Source organism: Balaenoptera physalus (genome assembly GCF_965194825.1).
Source record: "Balaenoptera physalus genome assembly, chromosome: 7".
NCBI classification, from domain to species: domain Eukaryota; kingdom Metazoa; phylum Chordata; class Mammalia; order Artiodactyla; family Balaenopteridae; genus Balaenoptera; species Balaenoptera physalus.
In genome coordinates, this window is record NC_138886.1 from 54863139 (window position 1) to 54875470 (window position 12332).

Consider the following 12332-nt stretch of genomic DNA (forward strand, 5'->3'; position numbering starts at 1 on the left):
ATAATACTCAGTTATGGACTGGGCCTGAGGCACCAGGTAAAGGCAAATGCAAAACCACAAAAGCATTAGTCAAGAAGGAAGAATGAGAGAAAGAAACAATAGAAGAAAGCAAAAATCCCTCACATTCAAAATGAAACCACAGACTAAAATTCCAAACATATAAAAGGATCTAATTCTAAGAAACTCAAATCAACCATCAAGTTATGAATTCAGCCCAAATGAAATTAATTTCACAGAACAGACAGACAAAGAGTTTAAAGTACATAGGTTTAGGATGGTTAATAAGATAAATAAAGAAGCAATAGCCATTAAAAATAAGAATGGATTTATAAAAATAAAAAAGCAAAATAAAAACAGGTAGACACAAAAAAGAAACACTTTAAAATTTGGGGAAGTATACTAACTGAACCAGAAAAATTCAATAGATGAGGTAAAACCTATACTTTACATGTCCAAAAAGGAACAGTGAATTAGAAGATAATACTAAGGAGGTATTATTTTATTCATCCAAAAGGAAGGCAAGGGGAAAAAAGGTTTTTCTTAAATATTAAAGTTCAATTAAGAGATTCAGAAGACAGACTGAGAGGCTCCATTACATGTCTAATAACAATTCCAGAAGAAAAGAATGGAGAGAATTACAAAGATCTCCCATAATTGGAGAAAGAAACAAGTCCTTATATTGAAAGCATAAACAAGATAAGTAAAAGTAAATCTACATCTAATACACTGAGGTAAAACAGAAAAACATCAGAAGAAAGCAAAACTCTTAAAGGAACTATAGTTAGATGGTTAGCAAACTTCTGAAAAACAAAATCGAAGATATAAGTAAGTGATAGGTAAAATTACCCAGGAAACACTGGCCATTCCGAAGAGTAGAATGTTAATCCTAATACCTCCAGTGGAATCAGTAAGCAGGCAAAGTGTTTTTGTGTTTGGGCCTGTTTCTTTTCTACTCTAGAATATTACCAACAAGTCTGCTCCCAAGACTACCACATGATAGTAATATCTATATTAACAAAGAGGATGAGTTCCAATGACCAATCACATAATTTTGGTACCAATGATACAAATACACTGGTGACCCTTTTCAAAGAGAGAGTATTCCCACATTATCTTCAGTCCTTAAGACTGGCAGACGAGGTGATTTCTTGATACTCTTGGTTAACTACTGCTTCTCTTGTGACACTCTCCATTCAAATACGCAGAAGTTAGAGCTGGCCACCATTACCACAGAAATCACTGATCCAGGGAATAACCAGGTCCCTCCAGAAAGGCTTGTACTTTATAGCAGTATTGACCCCTCCTGCTCAGGTACTATCCCAGGTTTGCTAATCTTGAGGAATCCAGAACTTCCTTCAACTCCGTCCACCTTTGGCTAGGGGAAACTCTGTTCAAGGACAATGAAGTCTACAGGGCTTATGGGATGCACCAAGGAGCATTTCTAAAGACTCACACTCCAAGACTTGGTATAACTACTCTGGTCTAGTTACACAAATCCTCATACCTTCAGCATTAGGGCTGAAAGACCTTTGACTAAAGTGACTCACTGGACCCTCACACGGGTTTTCCTGCATTGTCACTGATGTTACTACTTCATGGTCCCTCCCAGGACCATGTGTCTACGGGATGCCTCAGCCTTTTGTATCCCTTTCCATGTCTCACTACCCCTAAGCTGCTTGCTGCAAACCACTTTGACCAGCAATTAGTTAGAATATTAGTTCTTATAGGTCTATCCCCCCATCGGCTGCTTCCCAACCATTAGCGGTTAAAAGCAAGCACGGTTTAGAATCTGGGGAGATCCTTGGTCAACCATTTCTCCCTATCTCATCTATTCAATCTTTCAGAAACAGGAATCCTGGTATACAAGAAATCACACCAGGGCATTTAGGGAGAGGCAGGATGGTATGGTGGAATGAATATGGCTCAAGAGATGCAGTTGACTGCTCATTTTTAACCTCTCTGGGTCTGAATTTCCTCACAGATATAACAGGATGGACCTGGATGCACTGTCATAGGATTAAATGAGACAGTATATGTAACATGCTTAAGCATAGCACCCAGTATATAGTGAAAGCTCAATTAGTGTTAAACTATTATTATGTTAATCCATTATTGGTATGTTGATTCTTAATACTGAGAGGTTAAGTGACTTGCTGAAGGTCGCACAGCTATTAAGAGACAGTGTCAACAACTACTGAGCCCACGCACCACCACTACTGAAGTCTGCGCGCCTAGAGCCCGTGCTCTGCAACAAGAGAAGCCACAACAAGAAGCCTGCGCACCGCAACCAAGAGTAGCCCCCCACTCGCCGCAACTAGAGAAAGCCCGTGCGCAGCAACAAAGACCCAACGCAGCCAAATATTAATTAATTAATTTTAAAAAAGAAAGAGAGCCAGTGTCAAGATTATAACATAGGTCTATCTGCATTAGACCCCACAGTCCAAGCTCTTAGACACTATACTCTTTGCCCCCTCACAAACACTCTCTGAAGTTGGAAGGACTTGAAAATATGCCACTCCATGTACTCCCTGACACCAGTCTCACTTGCCTCAGTCAGTCATGGAAAGCTGCACCCCACTGAACTTAATAAAAATGTGATCGGTAGGGAGGTGATCACTGAGTGGGAAATGTTGGGAAGAGTCTCCTGAAATATGTACACAGAGAGAAGGCTCACATACGTACCACTCCTTCGGATGCAAAGTGAAACTTCTATCAGCTTCAAATTTCTAACAACTTGATCTCAGTGATTCAGCCATGCTGGAATTAAGTTCAGAATGTTTCTTGGAGTGATTCAGTCCTTTTGGTAAGTGCCAAACAGAGCAGAAGAATTCATTCACCCCCAGTTACTCCTACTGGCTTTAGACTGCACCCTTTCTAATAGCCAACAGTCATCCTTTCTGTACTTCTTGGAATCAAGGTCCTCTGTGAGTGTGAAGCATGTGAGTATATGTGTGCATGTGAATGCACGAGTGGGTGAGTGTGTAAAAAATGCATTCCATCAGGGCACTGAAGAATTCCCAAAGCTAGAAAAATCTGTCATCTTGGATGGAAACCAAGATCATTATCATTTAATCACTTCGCTGTACTTAAACATCAATAGTAACGGGGCTGCGCACTGGTGAAAACTGATTAAAGAGAACCAAAAGAAAGAAACAGAGGACTGAGTCAAGCGTTCTCGGTAGAGAGCATCTCGGCATACTGATGAACTTCTTTTTCAGATGGTGCCAATTGACAGAGACAATAATCACCCTTAAAAAGCAAAATAACTATGTAAAAGAGATTTTGAGTATGGCTCAAGCTGCTTACTGATTAACGTTTCTGCACACAACACTCTGCACAAACCTGCGTAGTCATTGTTCCTAGTAAAACAAGCCTTTGTTGACAACTGGAGACAAATGATCCTTGCTGACCAAGTTCACTGTTCTCACACAGCTTAATAGCTGGAGCGCTGCTCCCTGGCCACAGCCAGGAAAACTTGACGTGGTTGTCAAAAAAAAAAAAAGAAAAGAAAAGAAAGAAGAGAAAGAAAGAAAGGAAAAAGAAAAAACCAGAGAAGAAGGAAAACCTTTTGTGTTGAAGGTGAGGAGTCTGAACTATCTCATGCACTCAACATGTTTGTGGTTTACATCAGTATGTCTCCTTCACTTATTAAAGTTGTGAGTTTTTAAATAGTTGCTGCTCCAACCAAACAATTTATAATATTAAGAATTCCCACTTTAAAAAAGTATTTCCCTTTTCCACATGGGTTGGGATGTGACAAACTGAATATTTGTTTTTATGTTTAAACAGTTTTTTGTTACAGTATTTGCAAATATTGGCTGTAGCAGTGAACTGTAGAAGCATACCTCATTTTAAGAAAACCTAGATGGAAAAATATCTGAAGTTTCAAGCAGAATAGTCTAATTTCTGTTCTGTTGATCAAAAAACAAATTCATTTCAGGGTTACTTTCAATGACAAGTTTCCCACAGCATTTCATTTACTCGCAAATATTACTGCGCTCCACTATGCATGAGGCATTTTTAGGTGCTATCTTATAAAAAACAAAATTCAATTTATTAAAGTTGTATTTATTCCCAGATTCTAGGCCAAAAATACTTATATAAGACAATGTAAACCAAAAAAAAAATAATCAAAATAAAAATCCCTCCTTTGAAGGCTATCTAAAACTTCTGATTGGCAGATGCTTTTCTTTCTTTTTTCCATAGCAATTCATTAGAAATATTTTTTGAGACCAGGATTCCCTTGGGAGATGACTCAACATCACCTCAAGTGAGAATCATTTCCAGCTGCATTAAATCTAGGGAATCCTTCACGCAGTATAATCTCATTAGGCACAAGTGGCCACATCCACTCCTAACTCCACCGTGTGAAAATCACAGAAATGTTTTAGAAAGCAATTTGACAATAAGTATAGTCATAAAGATGCTCATTTTCTTCACCCATCCTATTTAAAAATAATTTTAAGGAAATAATCCAAAAATAACAGGAAAGGGTTTACTAAGCAAAGATGTTCATAGTGGGTTATTTGTAATAACGAAAATGCCCTTTGAAATAACCTAAATATCTAACACAAGACATGGTTAAGCACCATCTCTAAGTAGAATATTATGCAGCCGTAAAAATTATGACAACATGAACTAACCACTCATGGCAACTTTAACTAAGAAAAAAATCATATTATTAAATTAAGTCTATACCATGACTATGAATATTTTTAAATATGCAAAAAAGCAAAAATAGTAGTTTCCAGTGAAAGCAAGAAGGAATCTCTACTTCAGGGTCAACAGTGAGCCTTGAGGCATGACTGAAAACCTAGAACTGGGATCTTTATCATTCCAGAATAATTACTTTTTTAAACCACAGGTCCAGGTTTTTGGTGTAGCACTTTCATTATCAATTTATATTACCTTTTTTACTCCAATTTCATAAATTCAAACTTTTTAACATGGTTTATCAAACTGTTGATTCTCACGACCTGATTAACTCTCTCATAAGATATGCCTTTTGTTTTGCAATGTTTTTTCCACTGTTTCACTTGAGATTAATTCTATACTGAGAGCATAACGACTGACAGTTTCATTTCTGTCTTCCTGTTTTTGGAAACACTGGAAGCATATTTTCTCTCTTCTAGTCCTCTGCTACTTCAGTGCTTTACCCAGTTGATGTGGCTTTAAATAACTCCCTTCCTCAGTTAATTCACTAGCCCAGCAGGTTTCACATGGACAGGATGAGTCTCCACACGTTCTCTTTATTCTGCCTTTGACCAGTGACTGTCCAGATCTCCTTTCTCAGAATTTCTGCCTAAGAGTGCTCTAGAACAAAAAATTTCTCCCAAATTTCCTGTTGCCAATTTCCTGTTGTCACTGGTATGTCTTGTTTCCATACCACTGAGCACAACATCAGGGCCTTTAGGTCCACCCCCTGAGAAAGGACTTCTCAGCCTGTTTCATGTGAAGTTGATTCCTCTACAGAGCTTCCTAAGAGACAGTGTAAAACAATGTAGCTAAAAGGGAGACCAAAAGGGAGGGAGGTGATCTCTTAGTAGACAGTATTTATCAGTATTTATCCCTCTCCATCCCTAACCTCTGCCCAAAATAGAAGTGATACAGAAGATGGAATTGTTGCTTCGCTATGAAGAGGAATAAAATATGAATATACTCCTATTTGTTTGAGAATGAGAGAGCCTTCCTGCATGAGAGAAGATATTAATCATCCGCCAACATTCTAACTTCCTTCCTGAAATATACCTAGACCTACCAGTTTACAATTTTAAAAAAATCAAGTGCCAAATATCCCCCCACCCTGCAGTGCTAAAACTAAAACCACTGTGGCTACTTGAACTCAGAAGGCCTCTATTTAGCAACCAAGGAAACCTTCACCATTTATGGGCAGCATAACACAAGTGCTACCAATGTTCTTTCAGTTACTGATAACAGGAAAATGCACAATTTTCTGAACAAGTGTTCTCCCTGTGTGTCATTCCTTGTGAGTCAGACACCTTCTATCACTGTATTGTGTGCCTACCTGATATCTTTCTTCCAGAGTTGGCTTTCTTTAAATTAAACCCTGAAGCCCTCATGTCCTAAAGCATTCTGTGAGTCAGGCTTTCCCTGGAGTTCAGACTTTTGAAATGGCCAGCAAAGAGATGTACTATAACCACTGTAACTACTCAGCTGCAGCTGCTGCTGCTGCTGTAAATTCTTCACCGTGAGGAAACCAGTTTAAAACAAATTATGAAAGAGCTGTTCTCTCTAGCCACAGCAGTCATAGCTTCTTTTCCTCTGTGACTGGGAACGATGACCTTCTCATACTTTTGTATTCCCATGAGCAGATCTAAGTTGTGGGCTGTAGACTCTGCACCATTTCTAGAGACCTGGATGCCAACTCTAGTACTTTCGTCATTAATGAGAAAACAAGGTTGAGAACTACTACACTAGTGCTCTCTATCTTTCCTTAAATTCAATATAAAAGAAGGCTTGGACATTGGGAGCTGTAGGGGATCTCATCATCATTAGGTCCCCTTTTTTTCACTAAAAAAGTGATCTAAAATTTTTTATGGTTTTCCACCACTTATTTCCCTTCTCTGACTACATTACACCTAGAATATTAAATAAATATAAACATTAAATAGTTTCTACTTGACTCTACCAACAGCTGATTAAAAAGTATTGTGAGGCTATGCCTAGTTGCAGTAGAAAAGACGACCATGCACAATGAGCACTATCTACCACAATCACTAGATTTCAGGAGTGTTAGCAAATGGTGTCTGTTTCCTCACTCTGAATCATAAGACCTTTATCAGAATAAAGGGTGATAGACCCTGTCTCACCCATCTGCATTATGTTATACACTAAGTTACTTTTTTAACTTTAGTTTGTTCATGCTGAATTATTTCTGCAACCATTTAACTTGATCTTTTTACAACTGCAATTGCAATTGATAGATAAAATTATAATATGTAAGTGATGGACATATATCTTATCTTTCTCATGATTATTTCATCACCTAAAGCCTAACTTCGATCCTCTGTTCCTAAGGTTTTCCCTTCAGAAATTTTTTTTAAGACAGCAACAATCAGGGACTTCCCTGGTGGTGCAGTGGTTAAGAATCCGTCTGCCAATGAAGGGGACACAGGTTAGAGCCCTGGTCCAGGAAGATCCCACGTACTGCAGAGCAACTAAGCCCGTGTGCCACAACTACTGAGCCTGCGAGCCACAACTACTGAGCCCACATGCCACGACTACTGAAGCCCGTGCACCTAGAGCCCATGCTCCACAACAAGAGAAGCCACCACAATGAGAAGTCTGAGCACTACAACGACGAGTAGCCCCACTCACCACAACTAGAGAGAGCCCACACACAGCAATGAAGACCCGACACAGCCAAAAATAAATAAATAAATAAAAATAAATTTTTCAAAAAACAGCAACAATCATAAACAAGATTATAAGATAGCACTACATCACAAAAGTAATAGATAACTTTATCTTATTCATATAGTCAGAATGCATTAGTCTTATAATTTGAGTAAAGCAAAAATGTTAGAAAAGATTTAAAATGTAAGTTGGATATATACAAATATTGAATCATTATGTTGCATACCTCAAACTAATATATTATGTGTCAACTATATCTCAATAAAATTAATTAACTAGTTAAATAAAATATGAGTTACAATGCTAAAGGGAATAAGACAACTATCTAAACAGCATATCCTTGTTCACTGAGCTTCACTAAAAGAAATATTCAAATGAAAATAAATGACACAGGGTAAGAAAAGAGAACTATGGCTACTCTGAGAAAGAAAATATGTAGGTGTATATGTGTGTATGTGTGTGTATTTTTTAGACTAATTTCTACTGAAATTAACCTTTACAGGCAATTTGTTATCCTTCTTTTTCAAAATATTGATTTCAAAACAACTTTACTCCCATCACTGGACAGTCCCCCTTTATAATTATGACCTTACCCGAGTTTCCTTGCCTTTTTGTGCATGCTCTGGAACCTGAAGGTGCATTAAACTCAAGACTGGAAGAAGTGTGGTGGAGTACATAGGAAAGGCAGCACTTCTACAAGTATTCCCAACAAGCAAAGGAAAATGAGCTCCAAGCTCAAGGAAAAAGATGGTGTGTCCCAAAGTAATTCACTGTCCATTGTTTTTACAAGACTTGTGTTTTACGTTTTAAGATGCAAGGGAATTTTGCATTACACTCATAAAATAGCCACATTTGTTTTAATACAAAAATAACACTGCTGTTCTCTAAGTCTTGGAGTAAAATTATACCATATTTATCTTGTGGCTTTGAGGCCCTCAGCAATGAAAAGAAACTCACAGGGGTGCCTCAGGAGTCTGAGTAGTAGAAGAAAGCCAGTTTGCTGCTATGGACCCTTCCTGATCCATCCCAGACCCCCGGAAACAGCTTCTAACCTGGTCAGTTTCAGGTACACTGTGTCTTGTGTAGTCCCTCACTGTAACACTTGGCTGTTTTTCATCTCTAACTCTCCAGCATCTCCAGGAAGTGGAAAAAAATGTGTGCCAGCTAATCTATAGAAAACCTGCTCACGCTTGGCTATTATCCAGGAAATCCTATACTTGGTTGCTCAACAACTTTCTTTCTGAGGAACAATTCACTTTATTCAGAACTCTATAGGAATCAATCTGTTCCTTCTGAGGTGAAATCAAACACAAAGTGCTATTCTAAAGTCCCATGCTCAACAAAACACTCTGACTCCCTCTACTTACTGGGCATGACCAACGCATACCATGGAACTGCCCTGGCAGATGGAGGTTGTCTAACAACAGGCTCCCTGTACTAAGTGGGATCCAACACTTAGAAATGACAGGCTCCCTGTCCTCACTGTGGCACTCTCAGGTCTCTAGACCTGCACTATTCAAATGAGTAACCACCAGCCAGATGTGGCTATTGAGTGCTTAAAATGTGGCTAATCCAAGTAGAGATGCATTACACAAAATACACACCAGATTCAGAAGACTTAATACAAAAACACTAAAATATCTCATTGATGAAATTTTTCATTGATTATATACGTATGTTAAATAAAACCTATTATTAAAATTAGTTTCAAAAACCTAAATAGACATTTCTCCAAAGAAGAGATACAGATGGCCAATGGGCACATGAAACGATGCTCAGCACTGCTAATTATTAGAGAAATGCAAGTCAAAACTACAATGAGGTTCCATCTCACACTGGTCAGAATGGCCATCATTAAAAAGTCTACAAATAACAAATGCTAGAGAGGGTGTGGAGAAAAGGGGAACCCTCCTATACTGTTGGTGGGAATGTAAATTGGTATAGCCACCATGGAGAACAGTATGGAGGTTCCTCAAAAAACTGAAAATGGAGTTGCCATATGATCCAGCAATCCCACTCCTAGGTATATGTCTGGACAAAACTCTAATTCGAAAAGATATATGCACCCCTATGTTCATAGCAGCACTATTTACAATAGCCAGGTCATGGAAACAACCTAAATGTCCATCGACAGATGAATGGATAAAGAAGATATGGTATACACACACACACACACACACACACACACACACACACACACACACAACGGAATACTACTTAGCCATAAAAAAGAATGAAATAATGTTGTTTGCAGCTACATGGATGGACCTAGAGATTATCATACTAAGCGAAGTAAGTCAGAAAGAGAAAGACAAATACCATATGATATCATTTATATATGGAATCTGAAGTATGACACAAATGAACTTATCTACAAAACAGAAACAGACTCAGAGACATAGAGAACAGACTTGTGGTTGCCAAGGGGGAAGGGGGTGGGGAAGGGATGGATTGGGAGTTTTGAACTAGCACATGCAAACTATTATATATAGAATGGATAAACAACAAACAACAGGTCCTACTGTATAGCACAGGGAACTATATTCAATATAATAAACCATAATGGAAAGGAATTTTTTTAAAAAAGAAGAGACTGATTAAGCCACAAAAAAATAAATTAATTAATAAAATTAATTTCACTTGTTTCTTTTTACTTTTTTTTTGCTGTGGTTACAAAAAATTTTAAATTACATACATGGCTCATGTATGGCTTACATTGTATTTTATTGTACAGCACTGGTCTAGATAAGCTATGCATACAGAAAAGCCCACCTTTGTATGTACATCAATGAGATTTCAGTGTATGCCTGGCAAACTAGTGGGATTAACCCTTCAACCATTTGATCCCACATTAGGGATTCCAGGCCTTGGGTCTTCAAGACCTATGTCTTCAAGGACTTCTGTCTCCAAAAGTCCTCCCTTAAGAAACAAATAACCTTAAGGAGAATGATACCTTAATGCATTTTTAGTAGCAAACCCACTTAATAATCAGGAGGAGCTCAGCAAACTGATATGAGGGTCAACTCTTATTTAACCTGTGACAGAGTACAGAAGACAGAAAGGAGGAGGAAGTGGCCAGAAAGGAACACCCAGAAATGATCGAGGTAAAAGGGTATCAAACAATCAACTTTCCCTGTCAGGTGATCTCAGACAGAACCTCAACATTCTGACTTTCAAGTTACACCTGTAAGACTGCCTTTGGCACCTTTATCTTTCGGTTTCCAAAAGCTATGGTGTGTGTATATGTATATGTATGCATTTGTGTATATATATTATATTTACACACTGTTTTAGACACATATGTATGTTCATACATGCATATATATATATATATATATATATACATATATAAACACAACTATACAGACACACACATATACACATAGTACTAACATAGATATATACATATAGTACCAACATCCTTCATGGCTGATTTGAAATTGAGAATGGTAAATCTATGCTTTGTAATTTCTCTTTCTTTCTACTTAGTAAATTTAGAATAAAGAACATATGAAATGACGGTTCTATCACTTTGGGATAATCCAGCCTAGGCATTGGAAAAAAGATTTAATAATCATTTTTAAATATGTGAAGGGTTATTACAGAGGGCCAGAACATCAGAATGGATTACTAAGGGAAATCATAAATGCTTCTTTGGCAGCTTTCTTAAAATCGGGTAGCCCTTAATCTGTCTGGGATGTAATGTAGGTGTAGTCCACAATGGAGATGGGAGACTAAATAGCTACCACAATGATTTTTTTAATTGAAGTACAGTTGATTTACAATGTTGTGTTAGTTTCAGATGTACAGCAAAGTGATTGAGTTATTCACACATATACTATTTTCAGATTCTTTTTCGTTATAGGTTATTACAAGATATTGAATATAGTTCCCTGTGCGATATAGTAAGTCCTAGTTGTTTATCTATTTTATATATAGTAGTGTGTATCTGTTAATCCCAAACTCCTAACTTATCCTTCCCCTCCTTTCCCCTTTAGTAACCATAAATTTATTTTCTTTAGTAACCATAAATTTATTTTCTATGTCTGTGAATCTATTTGTTTTGTAAATAAGTTCACTTGTATCATTTTTTTAGATTCCACATATAAGTGATATCATATGATATTTGTCTTTCTCTGTCTGACTTACTTCCCTTACTATGATAATCTCTAGGCCCATCCATGTTGCTACAAATGGCATTATTTATTCTTAGAAAGGTACAATCTCCCAAGACTGAACCAGGAAGAAATAGGAAATATGAACAGACCAATTACCAGTACTGAAATCGAATCAGTAATTTTAAAACTCTCAACAAATAAAAGTCCAGGACCAGATGGTTTCATAGGTGAATTCTACCAAACATTTAGAGAAGAGTTAACACCCATCCTTCTGAAACTATTCCAAATATTTGCAGAGAAAGAAACACTTCCAAACTCATTCTATGAGATCACCATAACCCTGATACCAAAACCAGACAAAAAAAGAAAATTACAGGCCAATATCACTGATGAACATAAATGCAAAAATCCTCAACAAAACACTAGCAAACTGAATCCAACAATACATTAAAAGGGTCAATACACCACTTTCAAGTGGTATTTATCCCAGGGATGCAAGCATTTCTCAATATCTGCAAATCAATGTGATACACCACATTAACAAATTGTAGAATGAAAACCATATGATCATCTCAATAGATGCAGAAAAAGCTTTTGACAAAATTCAACATCCATTTATGATAAAAACTCTCCAGGAAGTGGGCACAGAGGGAACTTACCTCAACATAATAAAGGCCATTTTTGACAAACTCACAAGTAACATCATACTCAATGGTGAAAGGCTGAAAGCATTTCCTCTAAGATCAGGAACAAGACAAGGATGCCACTCTCGCCACTTTTATTCAACATAGTTTTGGAAATCCTAGCCATAGCAATCAGGGAAGAAAAACAAATAAA

At 37.4% G+C, this 12332-nt stretch overlaps 1 protein-coding gene across 5 annotated transcripts in view; it reads right to left on the minus strand.

The window, feature by feature from the left end:
* Positions 1–12332, minus strand: part of GLIS3 (GLIS family zinc finger 3) — a 507022-nt gene that overhangs the window by 433349 nt on the left and 61341 nt on the right. The gene's annotated exons all lie outside the window — the stretch shown is intronic.